This window comes from Podarcis gaigeae (assembly GCF_964106915.1).
Source record: "Podarcis gaigeae genome assembly, chromosome: 10".
NCBI classification, from domain to species: Eukaryota; Metazoa; Chordata; class Lepidosauria; order Squamata; family Lacertidae; genus Podarcis; species Podarcis gaigeae.
In genome coordinates, this window is record NC_139686.1 from 10,224,016 (window position 1) to 10,250,374 (window position 26,359).

General features: G+C 44.3%; 1 long non-coding RNA gene across 1 annotated transcript; it reads right to left on the reverse strand.

Moving 5' to 3' along the window:
- Positions 1–5,798: 5,798 nt before the first annotated feature.
- Positions 5,799–16,661, reverse strand: LOC310826342. Its single transcript, XR_014555769.1, has 2 exons — positions 16,544–16,661; positions 5,799–6,078 (listed from the first exon to the last, which is right to left on the reverse strand). It is a non-coding gene; the product is annotated as an uncharacterized lncRNA (long non-coding RNA).
- Positions 16,662–26,359: the final 9,698 nt, after the last annotated feature.

Here is a 26,359-nt window from a genome sequence, read left to right on the forward strand (position 1 = left end):
GACCATGATGAAGTCGGATATCAAATCCAAATCCAAACCACCCTGTGAGATAAGTTAGGTTAGATGGGGGCATCCCCACCAACGTGACACAGCACAAATCTGGGATGCCATGTTCCAGGTTCAAAATCCTGTATGTGACCTGCATGAGATTACGGACCCAGAAAAAGTGTTTATTCAGGCATGGCTTCCAAAAATGCAAGATCACATACCCAGAAAAGTGGTTTGGGGGTCACAGCGCCCCCAAATGCATGTTTTGAGGTGCCACATGAGATCGTGGACTTCTCAAAAAACACTTTTTAGGGCAAGACCTTTGCCTGAAGTTGTGCAAAGGCAAGGAACCCAAAATGGCCACTGTACCCTTGTGGGGGGAAACAGGATGCCCTGGTTTTTTCTGGGGCAGTTGACATGTATGGGCAAGGTGACTGACCTCAGGACACTCAATGAGCTTGGTGGCCTAGTGGGGATTTGAACCCTGGTCTTCCAGGTCCTAGTCCAACATGCTAACCACTAGGTAAAAGGTAATGGTAAAGGACCCCTGTCAAGTCCAGTCAAAGACGACTATGGGGTTGTGGCACTCATCTCGCTTTCAGGCCGAGGGAGCTGGCATTTGTCCACAGACAGCTTTCCGGGTCATGTGGCCAGCATGACTAAACTGCTTCTGGCACAACAGAACACCGGGACAGTAACCAGAGCTCACAGAAATGCTGTTTACCTTCCTGCCGCAGCAGTACCTATTTATCTACTTGCACTGGGGTGCTTTTGAACTGCTAAGTTGGTAGGAGCTGGGACCGAGCAACAGGAACTCCGTCGCAGGGATTCGAACCACCAACCTTCCAATCAGCCAGCCCATGAGGCTCAGTGGTTTAGACCACAGCGCCACCTGCGTCCATGAACCACTACACTGGTTATGAATGGTATGAAGAGGGCTTTTTTTTTCAACTGGAACTCAGTTTGGGCATATATCAGGGTGGAGCCATTGCCATTATAAGAAAACAAGGGAGGAGTTTATGCTGAGTTCCGGCACTTCTTTTCCCAGGAAAAAATAGCACTGTGTATGCATGTTTTTCCTGCACAATATGTGGCCACTGGAATCAGTCCAGTCCAGCTCACATGTTTCCATGTATGCAGACACACCAAGCACTTGATCATTCTGTTTTTGCTGCTTGCCTGAAACCATGGTCACATTCAGTTCTATGACACCACTTTAAACAGTGGTATAATAATGGGAGCTGTAGCGCATTAAGGATGCTGAGAGTTAGGAAACCTGTATTTACTTCCAGAGCTACAATTCCTTGTGAAAAGGGATTGATTATTGAACATAGTTCTTAGTTAACAAGCCACACTCAGATGAAAAAAAGAAAAGAAAAATACAATTTTTCATTTAAGTACAACACATCCAAACCTTTAACAAAATTATGTCAGGATGGTAGATGATAGAGGCAAAAGTTAATAAGAAAGATTATTATTATTTAGCCACCTGTTGGGGTGCAAAAATGAGAAAGAAGACTATTATCATCTGTGGTGGAAATGTTCAGTGGCTAAAAAATATTGGGAGGCAAAAATAATTTATAATAGAAAAGATTCCAGGCTATGAAATTCAATTAAATCCAGTCTCCCCCCTCCCTTTTGAACTATACTGAGAGATCAATCTATCAGACAGATAAAGAATTAGTAATTCATATGCTTACTGCAGCAGGGGTAATTTACACAGAACATCGGAGGTCTCAAAACCAACCTTTAGAAAAAGAATGATCAGGCCAAATTAACTCATTACATATAAACCACAGGAAAAGACATTTGCTGATTACTTTTAATGTAGTTTATAGTTATTGTGATATTTCTGTATTTTAATTATTTTGATTTTGGATTTGAGTGCATTGTTATTTTGTTCACTGACATGAGCTTTATATCAATCTGTCTAACGAAGGGTGTTGTGTATATAATGTTGCAATACTTTTGAAAAGGACTGGATTTTAAATCAAATACTGCAAAGGCGATTTAAATTATCGAAAGGCTAGTTTTTTCTTATTGTTTTGAAGTTAAGTATATCAGACTTGTTACAAATACCAGATATGGAAATGTATGTTTTGGAAGTGTAACCAATTGTTTTATCTTAAAAATAAAATTAAAACCTGCATTGACATTAAAAAGGAAAGAAAAACAAATCTCAAGAGATAGAAGTCTGCATTTTAAAATTCTTCTCTTGCTTATCCCGATTGTAGCACAGAGGGAATAGAACGGGCAGAGAATTCTTTCTCCATTACACAAGGAATTGAGTGCAAGTGGTCAGGGGCTGCCCACCTCAGAATCATGTGATGTCATAATGATGTCCTGGGATGTCAGGAATGAGCCAGCTCCAAGCGAAGGTTTGAAGCCAACTGCAGAAAGCAGCAAGGAACGGAGAGGCTTAGATGATAGGCAGGCAGGGGAGAGCCAGCATCTGCAGACTTCAATTCTTCCTGACCTTGACGGGCAGGCCGATAAGGCAGCAGCTGAGAGCAGGCTAGAGCACAGCCAAAGCTCTCAGGAAGCACAAAACAGTGTGAATAAACTCAGAGGCAGCCTCTCAGAACAGGAAGAGGTTGGAGCTGATCCAATAAGTCCACACAGTTGGCTAATGGTAGGTCTGCTGGACAGGAAGCAAACAAGAGATGTAAGGTGCAAAAGTTCAATATCTTCTGTCAACACTGGAAGAAGTCTTCAGAAGGATCATCTTGAGTAATGATGCCGGAGGCTTTGTTAGAGCCATCCAGAGCTATCTGTTTGTTTTTGCAATAAATCCTCCTTTTTAATTACCTACGCTTACTGTGTTATCAAGCTGGGAACCTGGAATCCTGCAATGTGATTGGCAGACAGATGCCACCTGGCAATCTGTCAAGTTTGGTCCATGATTGGGATCTGGCTTGTGAAGACTAAAATGTCCCCCACCCCCGTATCAGGACAATTTTAACATATCTGTTATTTCTTTGAAGAGGAGGAGGAGGAGGAGGAGGAGGAGGAGGAGGAGGAGGAGGAGGAGTTTGGATTTGATATCCCGTTTTATCACTAGTCTCAAAGCGGCTAACATTCTCCTTTCCCTTCCTCCCCCACAACAAACACTCTGTGAGGTGAGTGAGGCTGAGAGACTTCAGAGAAATGTGGCTGGCCCAAGGTCACCCAGCAGCTGCATGTGGAGGAGCGGGGAAGCGAACCTGGTTCACCAGATTATGAGTCTACCACTCTTAACCACTACACCACTCTCTCTCATGGTATCATGAACAGATGACGCCAGGCATGAGCAGGCAGAATCCTTGGGCATCTGTCAAGGCCCCTTTCTGGTGTTCTGAGCAATGCCTGTAGGCTGGATCTGAGAGATGGCCACCATGTTAATTTCCCACAACGCTGTTGTGAGCATTGTGAGACATCAAAATGGCCACCAGCTCCCAACCCTGAGACTCGGCACTGGTTGGACTGCTGCTACCCCTATTGACAGGTCAGAATGCTTGTTCGATGTGTGTGTGTCTCCACAGACCTGGAACTATACCTGAAACTGATCCAAACAGCTTATATCTGGGAAGGGCCATAGCTCAGTGGCAGAGAATCTGTTTTTCATGCAGAAGGTCCCTATTTCAACTCCCCACCAGGTGCAGCTGGGAGAGAGACCCTAATTGAGTCAGAGTAGACAACGTTCACCTAGATGAGTCAATGGTCTGAGTATAAGGTAGCTTTCTATGTTCCTATTTTATGTCAGCCAGTTAATTGAATGTCACATGAAAAGGGTGTAGGTATGTGTCTTACATTGTGTTCTTTTTTTAAAAAAAAAGAAAAAGGATGGTATATTATTACAGTTGCAACAACACTTTTGACCTCCCCATCCATGATGCAGGTGTCCTATTCAGCCTCGCTCACTCATAACTGGAGTCATGCAGCCATTGTGATTCCTGCAGAGCAGGAAGGTGGGGTGGTACTTGGCTGACCATGACCATGACCTGCTGTAGTGGGTGGATTCTCTTGCAGAGATAATAGAAGATGTCCATGTAAACCTAGCATGTGAACCCGGTTTGGTATTCTGTACGAGTGGGGCAAAGGACGGAATGTTTGGAGTTGGATATGGGATACCAAGGTCCGCCGCTCGGAGCATATCAGGTAGCTGTGGAAACAAAAATCCTTGTCTCTCAACAAGCTGGCATACAATATGGGTTCACTGTGAGAAGAGGACGGCTGCGAATGACCACAATTTCATTTTGCATTGCAGCTGGCCGCACAATGGAGGAGTCATCTGATTGAGAAACTGGTGGATACAATTAATTTTCAGCCCATGGGATGCATATTTATTTATTTATTTATTTGATGCTAACTCTAAGGATGGACGCTGGTGGCACTGTGGGTTAAACCACAGAGCCTAGGACTTGCCGATCAGAAGGTCGGCGGTTCGAATCCCTGCGATGGGGTGAGCTCCTGTTGCTCGGTCCCAGCTCCTGCCCACCTAGCAGTTTGAAAGCATGTCAAAGTGGAAGTAGATAAATAGGTACCACTCCGATGGGAAGGTAAACGGCGTTTCTGTGCACTGCTCTGCTTTGCCAGAAGCGGCTTAGTCATGCTGGCCACATGACCCGGAAACTGTACGCCAGCTCCCTCGGCCATTAAAGCGAGATGAGCACCGCAACCCCAGAGTCGGTCACGACTGGTCCTAATGTTCAGGGGTCCCTTTACCTTTACCTAACTCTAAGGATGCTAATGCTACATATGGCATGTCCTTATCAAGCATACCCACATAGGTTCCCCCCCTTCTGATTCCAACCTTGATGGACGAGACGGGCCATTGTCCAGATCCAGAAAAGCACTTCTTATGTTCAGGTGACCTGTAGAATACACATTCCCCATAACTGAATGGGATTCATTTGGTTCTAGTGACATCTGCACCCAGTACTTGTTCCCTGATTGGCTACATAGTATTGTGCTGTCATCTGCACCCAGTCCTTGTTAACCGATTACCTCGGATCACATGAGAAGGAATGACACAGAGAGTAAAAAATGGTGGTCAAAGCAACAGCAGAGAACAAAATCATTCACAGAGACATAGAACTGTAGCATTGGAAGGGACCCTAAGAGCATAGCTGTCAACGTTCCCCCTTTTTAAAGGGAAATTCTCTTATTCTGAAGAGGATTCCTCGCAAGAAAAGGGAAAAATTGACAGCTATGCTTAAGGGTCATCCTGCAATCTGGGAATCACAGCTAAAGAATGTCTTACAGATGACCATTCAATCTCTGCTTAAAAACCTTCAAAGATGGAAAGTCTATCACCTTCTGAGGGAGACCATTCCATTGTTGAACAGTTCTTCCTCGCAGGAAGTTCTCCCTAATATTTAATCAGACTCTCCTTTCTTGTGATCTGAATCCATTAAAATAACGGTGGATGTAAAACAATTGCAAGCTATCACATAAATAAAGGGTTGCATTTTGCGGGGAGAGTGAGGGAGTTCACCTTCCCCAAACATTAATTTTGAGTGGGAAAACAAACACATCTGGGGAATTTTTGGCATGGTGTAAGTTTTCATCTATTATTTAAAGAGGCAAAGAAATGGGACTTTGCTTTACAGTGGTATGTAGGAATGGGGAAGAAATTTGCTGGGTTCACATTTTACTTAATTCACATTTCAGTGCACAAATGGAAATGCAGCCATCCTTCAAAATGTGCACTTCTCGGAAATTCTGCAATACAGCTCTCCGACCCAAAAATGTGTGCATATTAGGGTGATGTGTACACAAAAATGTCCACCTTAATAAAAATAACATACAAAATTGCATTCTTGGAGGGGGGGTTGCTTGCAAAATTTGTATACTGATTGCATGCAAAAACGTGCATGTTTGGATAAATGAACACTTAAACGCAGAGAAATAGTTCTGAGGACCACAGGCAAACTGATGGGGGGAAATGGCAAGTTGTACTTAAGTTTGCAAAACTGGAAAACCGATTTTAACAGATTTGTCCATTCCCATAGCTGTGGCATCGTCAACACACTTGATGGCAGTTCCATTGATGGGACAGCTCTGTAAGAAATAGATTGTGGCCAGAGTCTCAAGATCTTCCTTGCAGGTCTGGTTGTTTGTAAAGAAAGTCAAAATGCAGAACACAAATTGCACTATACTCTGCAAGTGATTCATAGAACTAATACTGCTGATCCAGTTTGGCAAAGCACAATAAATGTTTCTTGAAATGTGCTATAACTAGCATGCATATTAGGATGAATGCACTCTTCACTTTTTAAAAAAGAAATCTCTCTCTCTCTCTCTCTCTCTCTCTCTCTCTCTCTCTCTCTCTCACTTGAGGGTTATTGAGAGAATTTGTTCCCACAGTTCTATTTCGCTAATGAAGTCATCCATGCTTTCCAAAGAGCGGCACCACTGACCCCCCTCCCTTTGCTGAATGCCAAATTTTAAAGGTAACATGATAACAGTTTTCGGCAGAGAGACAAAGCCCACTCTATGTGTAAACCACATAAGCAGGGGAAGGACAAAAAAAGATGCTATAGAATGGAGGCAGATAATTCCCCACGGGGAGAGTGTAAAATAATCGCCTGTTCCTTTGCTCACTGCCATACAGTCTTGGCTTTTGGTACTCCCTTCTCTACTTCTTCTCTCCACCTTTTAGAGCAAAGAAAGAGATTTGTTTCGTAACACAGAGCGGGGTGGGGGAGGGGAAAAGCAAATAAACACAGCTCCGGATTCCCCTCCTCTGCCCAAATTTTCTCATACAGTCGAACGTATGGCTGTTCCTCACAGTGTTTGTAAGACATGCCGGCTCTTGTCCTAAGTATCTTGACACAAGATACTTCCAAGACATGCTCATGAAACATTTATTTCCTCTTCTTAGTTGCACGTCCTCAGACGAGTCCCATTCTCTCGTCTATTCTCCCCTCCTTGCCTCTCTTCTTTTCCCTTCATTTCAACGCTGGAAGTAAAAATTAAAAGGAAGCCTGCCCATTGTGAGATGAAAAGCCAGGCAAAAACGTTCAGCAGAAAATTTATCTGCCATTTTCAGTAACCCCGTTGTCCTGGATGGCTACCACAACATATAAGCCAAAGTCAAATGTCTTACAGAGCAATGTTCCCAGTTTCTGGAAATCAGTGGGTTTGACTTTTTTTTCATTGTTCCTCCATTTAATGAGGTGATATCAAGTAGGCTGTGGAGAAGGGCTTTTTGTGGTGGCTACTAACATACTAACATGGGATGTGGGTGGCGCTGTGGGTTAAACCACAGAGCCTAGGGCTTGCCAATCAGAAGGTCGGCGGTTCGAATCCCCACAATGGGGTGAGCTCCCATTACTCTGTCCCAGCTCCTGCCAACCTAGCAGTTTGAAAGCACATCAAAGTGCAAGTAGATAAATAGGTACCGCTCCGGCGGGAAAGTAAACGGCATCTCCGTGTGCTGCTCTGGTTCGCCAGAAGTGGCTTAGTCATGCTCGCCACATGACCTGGAAGCTGCAAGCCGGCTCCCTCGGCCAATAAAGCTAGATGAGCGCCGCAACCCCAGAGTCGTCCACGACTGGACCTAATGGTCAGGGGTCCCTTTACCTTTACCTTACTAACATAGACAGCATCTTAAAAAGCAGAGACATCACCTTGCCAACAAAGTTATATCGTTAAAGCTATGGTTTTCCCAGTAGTGATGTATGGAAGTCAGAGCTGGACCATAAAGAAGGCTGATCGCCGAAGAATGGATGCTCTTGAGAGTCCCATGGACTGCAAGAAGATCAAACCCATCCATCCTTAAGGAAATCAGCCCTGGGTGCTCACTGGAAGGACAGATCCTGAAGCTGAGGCTCCAGTACTCTGGCCACCTCATGAGAAGAGAAGACTCCCTGGAAAAGACCCTGATGTTGGGAAACACGGAGGGCACAAGGAGAAGGGGACGACAGAGGACGAGATGGTTGGACAGTGTTCTCGAAGCTACCAGCATGAGTTTGACCAAACTGTGGGAGGCAGTGGAAGACAGGAGTGCCTGGCGTGCTCTGGTCCATGGGGTCACGAAGAGTTGGACATGACTAAATGACTAAACAACAACAACTAACTTGCTCTGTTAAGGAAGATTCACCTGGCAACCTCCCTCTGTATAGTTCCTGCTACTGTACTTTGAAAAAATGCCTTAGCACCAAGATCAGTGGCAGGCCTCAAATTTCAACAGCACATTGTGTGATGCCAAAATATCAGCCCTTCTAGGTGTCCCTGTTTTCCAGGGGCAGTCCTGAATTTACAGATGCTGTCCCTTGTTTCTGACTTGATGCTGTAATGCCCTGCTTTTTCTTATGACCATGGGCGTAGCTAGGATGGGGGGACATTTGTTGAGGGTGAGGCAAAACTGAGCTATCTGTGATGCGATTGGTCAGTTAGTTAATTTTCCCCCATTTATTTACTTGATTTAGGGGGGGGGGATTAGTTGCTCCCCTGCCCCCTGCTCATGCTTAGGACATCCCTGTTTTCATGATAGAAATGTTGGAAGGTATGGAGTTATGCAACCCCTGAGCCAAGGAGATAAGTAATTATACAACCTTTAGAAGTCTGAAGGCAGCCCTGTATAGGGAAGGATTTTTTTAAAAAATGTTTTATTGTGTTTTTATATATGTGAGAAGCTGCCCAGAGTGGCAACCCAGTGGGATATAAAAAAATTAAATGATAATGACGATGATGACTGCTACTACTATGGAACCGGGCATCCCTATTTTTATCAGATAAATGTTGGAGGGTACGCGGTGGTGTGTTTGGACATGGGGTTTATTGTATTTGTTTTGCTGGTTATAATCCTATACTGCTTCTCTCCTGATTTCTAACATTCCTTTTTACACTAAAGTGCCTTGTTGTGTTACGGGATGGCATTGCGCTAAATTCTAAATGGCGGGAAAGAATTTTATGTCACCCTGCATTTCGTCGAAGCAAAACTCCTGTGATTTTAATGAGGTTGCAAATGGATTCGCAGAAATGAGTGCTAAAGTTCTGCTAGATTCCTAGAAGTGGTTTTTTGTTTGTTTGTTTTGCATTATGTGAAAGAATGGCTAAAATGAACTGGTAAGGAAACATTGTGAAGATTGACTAAAGTGCTGTCTGAATGCAGGCTTAGTGGATCTTAAGGGCTCCAAAATGAGCTGGGCTAAGGTTACCAGATTTTTTCCAAAGAATCCGGGGACACTTTTTTTTTTGAAAAGAGGGGAAAAAAATATTATTTTAAAAAAACAAATAAAGAAGTAATATCTTCTCTTCTGTGGTCTCCTCTGTTGTGTGGCCTTCCTCTAGGCCCTGGCCTGCTCTCTTGGAGCACTAGCTGCCATGGCGTAGGCTTGGGTCGGTCCTGGGTTCGGCCACGTGTCCTTGCCTTCCTGGTGTTCTCCTACCTCCCCTCTTCAGCGGCAGCGGCAGCAGCACAGCAAGGTCAGGGCTCCCCTCTTTTTTCTCTTTCCTCTTTCTCTCTCTTCCTTCTCCTTCTCCTCTCCTCCTTCTCACTGTGTCAGCTCCAGGGTTTTTACTGGCCCCAGAGCGTCGCTGGGCAGTCAGCTGGGTGGCCAGGCACTCTCGCTCCCGGCTCAATATGGGCTGGGGGAGGGGGATCAGCGGTTCCCCCAGTTGATGCGCCGGGCATCCCTGGTTCCCCCTCAGCAGTGGCAGCGGCAGTCTCAGCAGCCCGGATCCAGCCTGGTAGCGCAGTTGGCTCTGGCTGGCTTCAGGAGCTGCTCGCTGCTGTGGCGCCCACCATTTTGCCTCGTGCCGTTGAACCAATCACACAACATTCATTCCCTACTAATAAATCTACAACACTTAAAATATAAATCTGGGGACATTAAATGAAATCCGGGGACATTCCAGGGACGGATTTTGTCTGGAGACAGATTATTGGTTACTGTATTTTAATGTTATTGTATTTTAGTGTTTTGTTGGAAGCCGCCCAGAGTGGCTGGGGAAACCCAGCCAGATGGGCAGGGTATAAATAAAAAATTATAATTAAATTATTATTATTATTTTAAATCTGGGGACGGTTCCTGGGATACGGGGACGTCTGGTAACCATAAGCTGGGCTGTTTCTTTGGTTCTAGGGAAACTGATTAGACTCACTTCCATTAAAACCCAATACAAGCAAAGCTTATTTGTCTTTTCAGTCCTGCACATCTATAAAATTATATATGCTACTCACACCAGATGACTATTCCTCTTTCACAAATGTGCAGTCTTGAAAGGAAACGTTGTGGTCATCGCACAGTTATGTGGGGGTCTTTCCTGCATGCAAGACAGGGGAAGCACAGAACATTTCCCAATGGGCTGTCGAGCCGCAATAAATCCTAGCCTGTTCCTTGTAAAAGAACACTGTCAACAACAATTTGTTTAAGCGTTGCTGTAAGGTCATGCTTCCCTAGCTCACTTGTGCTTCCCACAGTATTTATGGCAACACTATCGGAGCGAGTTACAACATGATTTGTGGGATGCCCACTCCTTCAGCATCCTCTCGAGAAATGCTCCCAATTAGTAATGATGGTGAGGCCACTCAGTGACATTTTTTAGTTGATCACGAATGAGATACTATAGAGACATGGAGTTTTGCTCCAATCTGGAGAAGGCAAGGTTCAGATAGAATAAGATACACACTCAGAGAGACATTGCTTCTGGATGCGACCCTTTGCACACAAAAGGACAGTGCATAAGGTTTAACATGAACTATCACCTCCATGTTGATCCTTACTGAATTGTATCCATGTACATGTACTGGGGAGGTTTTAATGTTTGATGCTTTATTGTGGTTTTATATCTTGTTGTAATATAAATAATATATAAATAATCATAGAATTGTAGAATTGGAAGGGACCCCAAGTGTCATCTACTCAAACCTCCTGCAATGCCGGAATCTCAGCTAAGCTAAACAAAACAACACAACACAACACGATGGCCAATAACAATGGCACTAAACACTATGTATAGACTAATACAAAGGATCAGAAAATGCAACCAAAGTCTCTAAATCTTCTTCAGCAGATGCAGTGGAATAATTCAAAAGTTTGATATATACATAATCTGTCACCAAATATCGCCGGAACAGAGTTTCTGGATAACCAATCTGTTTCGTTCAATGCTTCATCAGCCAATCTTGATCAATTCTTCATCGCCAGACTTGTAAGAATTAATATGAGAAGGATGCAGTTCAATTTCTTAACAAGATGTAAGTAAATATAAACGCTGTAGGAAATATGCTCTGGATCAGTGCTCATATGATATTCTTACAAGTTTTTTTTGTGCTAATACATAGGACATTTTCTGTTGATTTGCCATGTTCTGGAGACCCACGCCTGCTTCTCTTGCATATCTGGAATACCAGGCATGTACACGAAGCCCAATGCTTTTCAAGGGTGAGATGGCCATTTGGGGCTTTTCCTTCCCATATATAGGAGCTTCACAGATAGTAGCAAATTCCCGGGCAGGTGTGCAAACTCCATAGAGCCAGTGTTTCTTTGGACCCCTCAATATCTGTTGACAGGGCCCCAGGTCCACTCAATGTTGAGGGGGCAGAGAGGGCCAAGCACTCACCAGGCCCCTCAGTCTTGATGGCACCTCTGTTACTGGATAACACCAGTTTTCTGTATAGGCATCCAGTTAACACGCACACCCAGACACACACTCCCCAACAAAAACAGTAAACCCAAACTGATTTTTGTTTTTGCGTAGTGGAAGCGATCTTGAAGGAAGACGATTCCTTGCTTGCTTTCAGATGAGTCAGGTAGAGATGTCTGCTCCTGCTTGCAGTCAAAACCTGAGCTTCCAGTTTTAATGTAAGCTCCTATTTTTCTTAGCACTTAGATCTGACAAGCTGCGGAGACTTTCAGACATAATAAATCTCTCCCTAACTTTCCAAAAGGGACAGCAGCAAGGAAAGTGACCCCTGCAATAACATTTTGTGGTGCCCCCTCCCTTTTCTCTGTTCCTTATTCTATAGTTTTCTACTTCTAGTCTCATCTTGGTAATTCAGCAGCATAACCAGATTCTGAAGTCCATCTCTTTGTCTTTAGCAATCAAGTCAGGCTCAACTATTTGTCAACTGATTGAAAGAGCTGGGCAACATTTAACCCTTGCGCCATATGCAGCCATGCTGCCCTCCTCCGAATCTCCGATGGAAGGGGAACACGAAAAAGGGACTCAGATGGCAATTTCAGGACTTGATGTTGCCTCACGTGGGAAGAAGGGGTCCTTAAGGTATTTGGGTCGTGAAGCTTTATAGGTCAAACCCTGCCCTTTGAATTAAGCCCAGAAGCTAATGGTTAAATGACACATTAGTGCCAGAATTGGTTTTCTGTGTTCCATCTGTCCTATCCTGGTTAACAATCTGGCTGCTGAATTTTGTACCAGTTGCAGTTTCTGAACCATCTTCAAAGGCAGTAGTCCAACCTAGAGGTTACCAGAGCACAGACAACAGAGGTCAGGCATCTGTTAGAATTTAGACAGAAGTTTCCCCATTCTTGCTATAAGCTCAGGCTGCAGCTGATGATTTTCATTTGGACATGTTCTATAAGACAGCCTACAATAGGACAATGCTGTCTCTTTCTTTTGTACCATACCTTTAAGCAAAAGAATAACACCCTCTTGGCTATTAAATTGTGGGGCTACACCCAGGTGATGGCCGGGTTGATTCTTCCCTTACATCCCTCCCCATAAATGCCTCTTCAGATAGTAAAAGTTGCTGAATGTGTTTGAGTTTCAGCCATTCTGGAATAAGTGCAGTCAGAGATCCATTTGGAGATTAAACATTCTATTAAATATTCTATTAAAAAGGAAAGTCTTTTGGCTCAACGTACTAACACACCCTGCTTCAGAAGGCTGTGCAAGGCAGGCAGAGTGAATCGATACAGCAGAAGGAGAGGAGGGGTGAGCCATTGAAAATGTGTAAGGGGTGGTCAGAAAGTGATAGCTGGTGAGAGAAGGCTGCTTAAAAGCAACCAGAGAGTGTCACTGTTATTATTGTTGTTGTTGGTGTGTTATCACTGATGTTGCTGAATGTCACCTGGCTTGGAAATACAGACTTCAAGGACTTTCAGGACCTGCTTCAAATCCAAGGTGAACAATGCTGACTTCTTCTTTTTTCTTGAAATAATTTTTATTTGATTTTACAAATATAAATTTGTAGCATTCCAAATGCATATCCATATCTAGAGATTACTCTGAATCTCCAGACTTCATCCCATCCCCTCCATGGGTCCTATTGTCAACATTTACAGCTGCATATTATTCCATATTCTATATTTTAAATCAATCCATATTATCCATAGTATTTGTTACATTAGAAGTGGGTTTCAAATCCTGCTGATGTTTCCATCTGCTTGCGGTGGTCTCCTAGATATATTATAAATTTCCCCCCATTATTTTTTAAAGTTTTTGTCCTCTTGGTTCCTGAGTTTTCCAGTCAGCTTTGCCATTTTAGTGTAGTCCATTGGCTTAACTTGCCATTCCTCTCTGGCAGGGGAGCCAGACTTCTAAAGCAAAGGGCGAGGTCCCTTAGACCCAGGGGTCTGGCCCCCACTTACCTCTCCATCTGGACCTCAGGATTTTCTCCAGAGCTATATCCCTCTCCAACCATGCTTTGCACCCTCTTCAAATGCTTCCAGATGCAGAGAGGTATGTGTAAAAACAAAAAAAATCCTTCCAGTAGCACCTTAAAGACCAACTAAGTTAGTTCTTGGTATGAGCTTTCGTGTGCATGCACACTTCTTCAGATACACAGAGGTATGTGTGTGTGTGTGTGTGTGTGTGTACAAGCTAGTCTAGAAACACAGGAAAGTTCCTTCCGGTTCATTGGTCCATCTAGCTCTGTATTGCCTGGAAGTGGCTCTTCAAGATTTTGGGCAGGAGTTTCCCTCAACTCTAGTTGGAGATGCTGAGGACTGAACCCGTGACCTTCTGCTTGCAAGGCAGATGCTCTACCACTGAGCTATGCTGCACAGCAATCAAGTTTACAGTTGTTTCTCTGCCCGCTTCTGGTTCCAGTTCTGCCTACTGCTAGCATGTGGCCCCAGGAGGTTCCCCAGGAGCTGGTTTGGCCCTTGATGTTTGAAAAAGAGGCCCCTACCCCTACTCTAAAGGAATCTGAGCTGCAAAACAACTTAAGTGCTCCTTTCCTCCTCGATTGCCACTCGGTGGCGGCACTGAAATTGTCAGGAGTGTGTGCAAGAGCCAGGCCCTGTGACCAGTAGGGGCTTCACAGGACTGGGGCCTTCCTAAGTTTGTTCTGGAGAGGCAAGGCGCGGCTGCACAGGTGAGGCCGCTTGGTAACTCACTGCACCTGGTGGCAAGAGCTGGGAAGGGATATAAGGTCAGCATTTCCCTTCGGCTCTTTGCCACAGCAACTCGTTTCCTGCCTTGCTGCATTTGGCTTCTTGCTTCCTGATCCTCAGACCTCGGCTTCTTGACTCCTTGCTTCTCAACCCGTGGACCCTTGACTTCTGGACTCTTGTTCCTGCTCGCACCCCACCATCTTACCCCTGGTCCCAACGTTCTCAGCCGGGACTTCGATTGCCCATAGACTGGACCGTGACAAAAATCAAAGAGAGGGAGGTGGTCTTTCTCCTTCTCCCCCTGCCCACTGCCAGCATCTGTCTTGCATCCATAACAGCGTGCCCCATGGCACAAGCCAGCCACAGCAGGATACCAGCAGGAGAAGTGGGGCAGCGATCTCCTTCCTTTCCTGAAACTCAAATATGGGTGGACAGGAAGGGGCTCACTGGGTGTATCCAATTTGGCTTGAAATGAACAGAGTTGTTATCTGGGCCCCACAGGGCAAATTTGCCCCCTTCCTTGTTTTCATCTGCAAAATACTGGAGGGTATGCAAGTGGTTAAAACACCCTCCAGGGTAACTTACCCCTCGTCTCTATTGCCTACCAATTAAAGCAGCTCAGTGCAGTGAGATCATAGCAATAGACCCAAAGCCCTAAACCTTCAGTTTGGCGGGCTGAGGGGAAACCACCATTCATTTTCAAGCCAGGAAAGAGAGAGAGAGAAAAAACACACATCACTGTTGACAGGTAAAAACCTCTGTTTCGCTTGGGGCAAAAGGGGAAGGCAACTCTCCTCGACACATTCTTTTATGAGACAGTCACAGAATAGATGCTTGATTGATGGCAAATGTGTCTCCCTGGCTGGGTTTATGTACACAGTAAGCAACAGATGCAGGTTCCAGTCACATACAGTGGTACCTCGGGTTACATACACTTCAGGTTACAGATGCTTCAGGTTACAGACTCCGCTAACCCAGAAATAGTACCTCGGGTTAAGAACAGGATGAGAACAGAAATCGTGCTCCGGCGGCACAGCGGCATTGGGAGGCCCCATTAGCTAAAGTGGAGCTTCAGGATAAGAACAGTTTCAGGTTAAGAAAAGACCTCCAAAATGAATTAAGTACTTAACCCGAGGTACCACTGTACTTGTGTAGAGCTGTACCTCATGGCTCTCCAGGGGAGCTTCTACTTTGAATGCAGAAGGTCCCAGGCATCTGTAGGTAGAACTGGTTGAAACCCTAGCCTGAAATAGTGCAGAGGTGCTGCTGGTCAGTGTGGTTCATAGGGTGAACCCAACCCACCTGATCTACAAAAGCTTGGCAAGAGGGGCATCTCATCTATAGGAACTCCCTTGTTCCTCTACAACCTATATGACTCCTTTGTTACAGTAGTTAAACTGGCTACCTGTCTGTTTCCAGCAGTGCCAGATTTACATATAAGTTAAACAAGCTGTAGCTTAGGGCCCCACTCTCTTGGGGGCTCCCAAAAAAATTTAAAGGGAAAAAAGTGAATGTACATTTCCAAAATATAAGGTAAAAAACAAATAAAACCTACATACAGCAGCAGTGTGTATTTCACTATTAATATAAAGGTAAAGGTAAAGGGACCCCTGACCAGTAGGTCCAGTCGTGACTGACTCTGGGGTTTGCGGCGCTCATCTTGCTTTATTGGCTGAGGGAGCCGGCGTACAGCTTCCGGGTCATGTGGCCAGCATGCCCAAGCTGCTTCTGGCGAACCAGAGCAGCGCACAGAAACGCCGTTTACCTTCCTGCTGGAGTGGTACCTATTTATCTACTTGCACTTTGGATGTGCTTTTGAGTTGCTAGGTTGGCAGGAGCTGGGACTGAGCGATGGGAGCTCACCCTGTCACGGGGATTCGAACCGCCAATCTTCTGATCGGCAAGTCCTAGGCTCTGTGGTTTAACCCACAGCGCCACCCGTGTTCCTTTTCACTATTAATATACTTCTTCTTAATTGTATTTCAGTTCAACAATTACTTTGATAAAATACATCTTTAGTTATGTGCAAATGGCTTTAGATACCTATTAGGTCCATAAATCACCATATAGCATATAGTCAACCCAAAAAACAGCGACAATTTGTTGTTGACCAAGGACAGCTGGACATAGAAAGGGCCCCATTACCTTTAGTAGCTTAGGGCCTCATCAAACCTAAATCCGGCCCTGGTTTCCAGGCACTATTCAAAGAGTTGGTTATGGTTTAGGTTGAAGCTATCTGAAAGACTGCCTTCGCTCATACATACCACCTGGGTTTTGAGATCTTCCCAGGAGGCCCTTCTCTTGGTCCTGCCACCCTCACAGGGATGCTTTGTGTGGACATGGGAGAGGGCCTTCTCACTGGCTGCAGGAACAAGTGCAAACTCTTACCCCATGCCAACACATTATGACATCATCAGCTTCCTTGCTTGCACATCTTCATTATATCTCTGACAAAGGATGCTAAGAATGTTGATCTCTGTGAATTCCAAGAAGAATTGACCTGATCTGTGTCTCCTGCCACCCTTCCCGAAAGTTCTGATACAGATCTTGGCTCAAAGAGAGAGAGAGAGATATAAATGCACAGAACTGTGGGAGAATATAATTGAACAAAGACATTTAAATGTGAATTTTCATGTAGATTCTGCTCCCTTTCCCTGCTCCCAAGTTGCGGACATGAGACAGAACTAACAAATGAACACACGTAAAGAAACCCAAAACGGACTGATTTGTCTACCTTTGATGTTATTTGGAAAACGGGGGGTGATTTGAAAACACTCCCCATCCAGTGTAACATTTCTAAGGCCTACATTTTGCAGATGAGCTTTTGAGTCAGTGGAGGGGTGTGTGTGTGTATTTCCCAGAGACGGAAATACACGCTGGCTCCACAAGTTCAACCTTCTGGCCCAGCTATAGAGGTCACGAGGAACATGGAGTCAGTGTTGGATATCTCTCAATCAGAAACAAATAAAATCTTGCCCCAGTGGAATTCTGGCTCAGCCATTAGCTGCCCCTCTAATGAACAGTTCAACTTTGTAGTGAGCCTGTTTCAGGAAGAGCTGTTTGTCTAACCCTTGAACTGTCCCCAATATATTAATCTCAAGCATAATTCAGCTCCATCTCGGCTTCTGTATAAGGCACTGACAGCCCGCAAGCATAGACTTAGCCAGCCGGTTAAAAATAATAATTTGGGGAGGATTGTTTTAAAATTCTTCTCCTGACTTAGATTAATTGGGCATGAAAATATTTAGCAGAGACCAGCAGAGAATGCAGCCTTTGGTCATCATTTGGCGCCTGCATTCTTCCAGTACTCTGGTTTCCGGATTCATTCTACAGATTTTGCTTTTTAGGAGAGCGCAACACATCTTCACCATAAGCCAGAACTACTTACATTGTTGTATTTTTTTTTTAAAAAAAGAAAGAATGAAAATGCAAAAATGTCACCTATATTTGCAAAGGGATACAAATACAATTCAGTTTTTTATGGCGTTCTTTCTTCTCGGCAGTTTTCTGCTGCTCCAGAAGGTTAGGACCCCAACCAAAGTACCTCAGATCTCCACTGCTCTCAACTTGCATAATCTGCATTCTTCTGTTTCCGAAATCCTCCTGGGAGATGTTCTATAAATAGAATCCCAGAGAGATTTACAGTTTCCTTTTCCTTTAGAAATGATGCTGGAATTCCTATTGGCAGGTAGCTTGTCTAAAAGTTTCAAAGAAAGAAAGAAAGAAAGAAAGAAAGAAAGAAAGAAAGAAAGAAAGAAAGAAAGAAAGAAAGAGTTTGGATTTGATATCCCGCTTTATCGCTACCTGAAGGAGTATCAAAGCGGCTAACATTCTCCTTTCCCTTCCTCCCCCACAACAAACACTCTGTGAGGTGAGTGGGGCTGAGAGACTTCAGAGAAGTGTGACTAGCCCAAGGTCACCCAGCAGCTGCATGTGGAGGAACGGGGAAGCGAACCTGGTTCACCAGATTACGAGTCAACCGCTCTTAACCACTACACCACATAGGATCATGTGTGTGTGTGTGTGTGTGTGTGTGTGTTAGGCGCGGGGAGTAAAACACCAGAAAAAATAGCGAGCCTTTTTGCAGAACAAAAGGAGAATTTTATCTGAAATGACAATGTTATTGTGCAATCAACACTCAACACTCAAATGTTATTGTCCGCCATCGTCAAATCATCTGCCCCACTCCCCAGCTTCTGTAGCTAGAGGAGCCACAGCATAGGAACATAGAAAGAGTTGTCATATTGTGGTGGAGTTGCCACCTGTCCCTCAGAAGAAGGGATTGTCCTGAATCTCAAGGAGAAATGCTGTGCCCCTTATTTCTGCCTCACTTTCTTCTTCCTGCCTCCTCCTCAGCTGAGGCGAATGCTGAGCTCAGCTCCTCCCTCCCTGTTACACTAAATCCAGCGATTGACGCAGCTGTGGCCCAATGGATGGCCACAGAGGACGGGCAAGTATTTGGGGATGGAATGTAGGGGCGGGGCTAAGAAAAATGTGAGTGACTTTAGATGAAGGGGGGAGGAGGAGAGGAGGGAGGGTGAGGGATTGCTTTGAATTTCTGCACGAGGTAAATCAAATTTTAGCCTCCCACCTGACTTGTCCAATATTTTTGCCCAACTTGTCCCTTATTTCGCCTGACCAAAGGTGGGGCAACCCTACGTGAAACTGATCTGATGGTTTCCCCCCCAAATGTAATCATTATCATTGTTTATTTTTTGACAATATTTTTTTCCCTTTCCTCTTCATTATTTTTTTTTTTGGGGGGGGGAGTTAAATAAATACAGACTAAGTTAGAACGTTGGTACGTCTAACTCAGTATTGTTGACACTGACTGGAGATGTTTGGGGTTGAAAGTGGGATTCCTTCATGAAAAGCACCAGTGATCTATGGCCCTTTTCAAACCATGGAACGTGTGGGTGACATTGAATGCATGAATTCTGATACACACTGAAGTGTACTGGCTATACCTCCTGGATGAACCATATTTCACACCTGAGATTTGGGGGGGCAGTTCTCAGCTAAAAGAATAAGTAGAAAAATGTGTTTGGAACAAACAAACAAAACAAAACACGTGACAGAACAGACTTATGAATAATCGCATGTGAAATTCACACAGGCCTGGAAATAAGCTGATCCATTCATCCCTAGCTTTCCATTTGAGAACTAAAATGCAGTGCAAGTTTTGACCTTTATTTTTTTATTTTAAACCCAAGAAAGTTTTGTTTTCCAATCCTTGGCTGCTTTTTTGTTGTTGTTGTTGGTTTTAAATTGGTAATTATTCAGAGGTGGAATATACCTATTAAACTTGGAAGACAACAGCAAGCAACAGAACTGTCGCCAGAGAAAATAATGAGCTTTGCATTGTTATTTATAAACATTTGAATTAATAGGGAAATGCAGAAGGAGGCATTTGTTTCAAATGCTGGCTTTCAGCAAATAACAAACAAATGAAAATTTAATGTTATTCTTTCCTCCTGATATGTTGCTCTTTCGAAATAAAATATATACATATACATACCACTGACGAATGAAACGAAGAAATAATAAATAATATTAATTAGTCATTATGGATATAATTAAAGTGAAGCCATTAGTACTGAAAGACAGGAAGCATTGAGAAAGCAGCGTTTGGTTATAAACCAAACACCTTGTATTTGTAGACTGTCATGGAATGGTTTCAGAGTAGATTTATGAATGTCTGTTTTGACATCCTCAGTTATTGGAATGCAGAAATTTGACAGAAGGACTGCAAAAAACAAAACAAAACAAAATAGTTGGCATCCAAAGGGAAAGTAGACTTTCCTGGTTTAGTTCTGTTTGTGAGCACCCTTAATGTTTAAGGAAAGTGTTTTGGAAATGCTAGATTTGCTGTGTGAATTTACTTATCAGTGAATAGGGCTGTTCGTACATAGTGGAATCAAAGAATCAGAATTGTAGAGTTAGAAAATACCTCCAAGGTTTAGTCCAACCCCCTGCAATGCAGGAAGGTTTAAATGTGCAGCATTTTAAAATGTGACAACTTTCCTGCAGCCTAAAACAATCCAATCAGTTCTCTCTCTCCTCACTGTTCGAACCAAACAATTTTATTCTTGCTTGGAGGTCGCTGGGAAGTCTGCATTCACACTGTGGTGAAATTTGAAATCTCAATACTTGGTGACTGTGTCTCGTTCAGCACTGTATGTAAAAAGAAGAAGAGAACTGAGAGTCATTTGTCTCTGTTCAGGCAAGCTCTTGAAACCCAAAATTCTCAATAGTTGGGTGATGGCTGCTGTACTTCAACAACACTTGGGTGCTACACATTCCCAACTACGAATCTAAGACATTGTATGGATACTAGTGTCATTAATAAATGGTTCTTCACCAGAGGAAACTGGACTTAGTTGTATCTGGGTACAGTCAGGAGTTTTCTGTTTCTTTTCCATTCTTTCTGTTTCCATTCTTTCTGTTTCTTTTCCATTCTAGTTGCTACAGTGGTGTGTCCTCCAAGAGTTCAATGACAGATAATACAGCTTTCTTTTCTTTAATGGAGATAAGCCAGGGTGGGTTTCTTCAGCCTAGCTGCACCCCTGCGTACGGAGACTTGCAAGCCACCCTAGAGGGGTAAGGTTAGAGTAATCCTGGACATATTTTGCTGGAGAAATGGACTTGCGGGAGCAGAATAAGGAAACTGGTGTGGAAAGATCCAGGCGAGGCTGTTCTAGATGTAGCTGCAATTCACACATTTCCCTGGGCTGTGATCTACTTTGTGAGGTGGAAGAGTGAGCAACACACTCAATACCTGCTTCAGAAAGTGCATAGTTAAACCATGGAAATTGCTCCAACAAGGGGGTTTTGATGGCTTCCTTAAAAGATTCCATCAATGGTGTCTCTGAAAAATTGTATACATCACTTGGGAAGACAGGCGAACTAATGCCAGTGTACTGGAAGAAGCAAAGTTCACCGGTGTCAAAGCAATGATTCTTCAACATCAACTTCATTGGACTGGTCATGTTGTGCAGATGCCTGATTATTGTCTTCCAAAGCAACTATTCTATTCTGAACTTAAAAATGGAAAGTGTAATGCTGGTGGTTAACAAAAGAGGTTTAAAGACTCTCTCAAGGCAAATCTATATTAAAAAATGTAGTATAAACACCGACAACTGGGAAACACTGGCCTGCGAACGCTCCAACTGGAGAACAGCCTTTACCAAAGCTGTCATGGGCTTTGAAGATGCTCAAACTCAGAACACAAGGGAGAAACGTGCTAAGAGGAAGGCATGCTTGGCAAATCCACACCGTGATCAACTCCTGCCCGGGAACCAATTGGCCTCCACAGTCACTTATGGACTCAATGTTAAAACCGTGTTCATGGAAGACAATCTTACTTGGCCAAGAGTGATTGCCAAAAAAGAAGAAGTGATGGCCACCGACTTGGATGTCTTTAAAAGAGAATTAGACAAAATCATGGAGGATGAGGCTATTGATAGCTGCAACCCACAGTATCTATGTTCTGCCTTCGTTGTTGTAGGCAGTATGGTTCTGAAAGCTAGTTACTGGGAATCTCATGTGAGAAGAGCATGATTGCACTCAGCTCCTACTTGTGGGCTTTCCATGGTCATCCAGTTGGCCACTGGGAGAAGAGGATGCTAGATGACCTGGGCCTCTTGTCTGATCCAGCAGGGCACTTGTGTTTGGTAAGGACATAAAATGAAGCCCTGATTCACATCAGGAATATAAGAACATAACAAGAGTCCACTGGATCATGTCCATGGCCCATCTAGACCACCATCTTGTTCTCTCTGTGGTCAACTGGATGCCTGTGGGAAGCTTATAAGAAGGACCTGAGTACAAGAGCCTTCTTCCCTCCTGAAATTTTCAGCAACAGGAATTCAGAGGCATACTGCCTCTGTCCATGGAGGTGGAGCTTAGCCAACATGACTAGGAGCTAGGGCTGTTTTTCAGCCAGAACTCACCGGAACTCAGGTCTGGCTCCTCTCAGATGGGTGTCATTGGCATTATAAGAGGATGGGGATGGAAGTGGCACTGTGGTCTAAACCACTGAACCCTTTGGGCTTGCCGATCAGAAGGTCGGCGGGTCAAATCCCCACGGCAGAGAAAGCTCCGGTTTCTCTGTCCCAGCTCCTGCCAACCTAGCATTTCGAAAGCACGCCAGTGCAAGTAGATAAATAGTTACTGCTGTGGTAGGAAGGTAAACAGTGTTTCCGTGCACTCTGGCTTCTGTCATGGTGTTCCGCTTTGCCAGACGCAGTTTAGTCCTGCTGGCCACATGACCCAGAAAGCTGTCTGTGCACAAACACCGGCTCCCTCGGCCTGAAGCGAGATGGGTGCCACAACACCATAGTCACCTTTGACTGGACTTAACCATCCAGGGGTCCTTTACCTTTACCTATAAGAGAACAAGGGAGGTGTTCATGGTGAGTTCTGGCACCTCTTTTTCTAGAAAAGAATAGCACTGCTAGTATACATTGATATCCTTGCCCTCCATGAATCTGTCCAATTCTCTTTTGAAGCCATCCAAGTTGGTGGCCATTGCTGCCTCCAAGGGAAGCGAGTTTCATAGTTTAACTATGTGCTGCTTGAAGAAGAAGAGGAGGAGGAGGAGGAGGAGGAATTTGGATTTGATATCCTGCTTTATCACTACCCGAAGGAGTATCAAAGCGGCTAACATTCTCCTTTCCCTTCCTCCCCCACAACAAACACTCTGTGAGGTGAGTGAGGCTGAGAGATTTCAAAGAAGTGTGACTAGCCCAAGGTCACCCAGCAGCTGCATGTGGAGGAGTGGAGACGCGAACCCGGTTCACCAGATTACGAGTCCACCGCTCTTAACCACTACACCACACCGGTATTCAGCACCGGTATTCAGCATCATTGGATGTCCATGAATTCTAGTGTTATGCCATGCCCCCTCTTACCTGCTTTTCCTCTAAACTTAAAGACCACAGATGCTTTCCTCACAGGTGAATCGCTCCATCCCCTTGAACATTTTGTCTGCTCTTTTCTCACCCATAGATTTGTATAAAGGATAACAGGCAATAATTTTGCTCCCTTCCCCCTTCCCCACCCCCCACTTAGCTTGGATGGAGTCACATTTAATGAAATATTTCCTACTTCATAAAATGAAATCACCTATGAACCCTGTTAGCTTCCCTACAGTTATGGCTTGGCTGTTCCACAATGATCACCTGCCTTTCTCGGGTGGGTTCATCTCCATATTTCTAACCCTGGAGCTGTTCTAAAGAGATTCGTGGTGTAACTACGGCAGGACAGAAAGATGAGGAATTGGCACGGAGGGAGCTGGTGATGGCAGACGTGATTGGGAAGAGCAGAGAAAGCAAACAGAAATGCAGATAGCAATTATAATGAAGGCAGAACCTCAAAGAAGCACACACACACACACAAGCACACACACAAACACCCCTCCTCAGTGCCATAGCTGGGAAATTGATAGCGCCGATTCCACATCTCTGCCTGTCCACGTGTCTGCGGGTGAAATGAGCTCGTCCCTAAAATGGAAAATTAGAATGTTTCATGAAATTAATGGAAAAGAGGATCCTAGAAAGAATAAAGAGGGGCCTGGATAAATTAAAGATTTTATCTGTAACCAAACTGGAGTAATTGACTAAATTAACTTGTCTTATAGAGACACGTCCTGAGACATTGCAAAAAATAAAGAGAAGATAAAAGGAAATTAGAGAATGTAATATGGCATCGGGACGGGGCTAGGGAAGGAAACCAAAATAAAGGGTAGAAATACAATTGTCAAAGAAGAGGTGTGTTGCGGGGAAGCAGGGGAACCATTAACATGCATATAAGCGATGGGTAAATGTGGCACTTTGTTCAGCTACAAAGACCCTTATCATTTGGCAAACAATTCGCAAGGGTGGGGGGGAAAGCATTCAGATATTGCATATCAGGGAATCATTCACGTTTTCTGGAAGCAGGTGCATTGCCCATTCAAACCCCTGACCCCTGAAAATTGAGTGGGGACAAAAGTGGCATATTTATTTAACTTTTTATTAATGTGCATGGGTTTCTCAGCATCCTCTTACTATCAGTGATCTGTTTTGTACCTTCTACCCTTTGCACAACATTATCATTCCCTGAGATTATCCGAGAAAAGTGGTAACTACCGTATTTTTCGCTCTATAAGGCGCACCAGACCACAAGACGCACCTAGTTTTTGGAGGAGGGAAACAAGAAAAAAAATATTCTGAATCTCAGAAGCCAGAACAGCAAGAGGGATAGCTGCGCAGTGAAAGCAGCAATCCCTCTTGCTGTTCTGGATTCTGGGATAGCTGCACAGCCTGCATTCACTCCATAAGATGCACACACATTTCCCCTTACTTTTTAGGAGGGAAAAAGTGAGTCTTATAGAGCAAAAAATACGGTACTTCCTGGTTCATAGATACCTCCAAGCTATAGGGAACCTTCATGTTCTGAGAAGGTAGACTTCTGGACACCAGAGGTCTATTGCCTTCAAGCCCGCCTTTTCTGGAATATCTAATTGACCGCTGCTGGAAACAGATAGGTGGGCCCAACCTGCACATTAAATGCCATTAATGCCATCAATTCTCGTGACTGTCATCTGTTTTAACTGTTTCTATTTCTGAGTTTCAGAGTGTTGTGACTCGCCCTGTGACCTGCTAATGAAGGGCAGGTAACAGCAGCAGCAGTAACAACAACAACAGTCCACATGCATCCTGATGCCCCTCTTCCAATGGAAATTGACTCGGTGGTGATCGTCCTGGCTTTTAAATCACCAAGGAGAATGGCGAGGGGAAGTGATCCGTTCTCTTATTTACCCTGTTGATGACTTGGTGTGCGCTGGATATTTACTTGAGGCAGGAGCAGTGAAGTGTTTGGGAGCTAATGTTTCCGAAGCTCTGCTCATTAATTTCAGATAATGAATAAACAAAGCAGCACACAAGCAACAAATATTATAAAGTAAATATCAGATTGAGTGTGTGTGTGTTGTGTGTGTGTGTTGTGTGTGTCTGTGTGTGTTACCTTCATTCCCTTCCCCTTCTTCTCCAAAGTAGGCCAGCATTATTCTGAAGAAGTGTGCATGCACACGAAAGCTCATACCAAGAACTGACTTAGTTGGTCTTTAAGGTGCTACTGGAAGGAATTTTTTTTGTTTTGACTATGGCAGACCAACACGGCTACCTATCTGTAATTACAATGTGGGTTGGGGTTGGAATCACTTTGGTCAGCATGGGGTCAGCTGCGGGTTGAAAGAAGAATGGAACTGGTATCTCAGGTTCCCATCGTCAGTCGCTGTGTGAGATCAGCTCTCATTCAGAGGCTGCAGCGTTACATGTATTCCTGCAGAACGGTGCCATCCATTCAACAGGAAGAGATGCAAATTTTGGCATGGGGGCCATTGCAACGTAGGGCTTATCCACACTGACCTTCCCAGGCACAGGTCCATGCTTAAAAGCTCCATGTCCAAGCTTTTTTCTTTCTTTCTTTTGCCCCATGAAAACCTGCTCTTTAGCACTCAACGAGAGCAAACGTCAATTAGTTTTTTTCCAATGAAAGGGTGGGGTTTTGCAGTGAAAGCTCCAGAGCAAAAACCCCCAAAGGGCAGGGGAACTTCTACAGATCATTGGTTCTTCTAGCTCGGCAATGTCTCTATATTGACCCACAAAGGCTCTACGGGGTTTTATAAAACCATAGATTTGTAGTGTTGGAAGGGACCCTGAGTCATCTAACCCAAACCCTTGCTATTTGAGTACCTTTCCAAAGTTCTACCCGTAGAGGAGTTTGTTTGGTTCCTGTAGTGTTAGTTTGGTTGCTTGTAAAATTTCACAAGAAGGCTTTCTTTTGAGTGCAGTTTGTTATGACTCCTGAGAGTTGTGAGGAGATCTCTATTCCCTAGCAGAACTTCCATTCTCAGGGTAGTTTAATAATCAGTCTCTCTTCACAGGGAGCTCTGGAAATTGTAGCTCTGGCAGGAGAATAGGGGCTTCCTAGGATGTGGGTGGCTCTGTGGGTTAAACCACAGAGCCTAGGACTTTCTGATCAGAAGGTCGGTGGTTTGAATCCCCACGACGGGGTGAGCTCCCGTTGCTCAGTCCCTG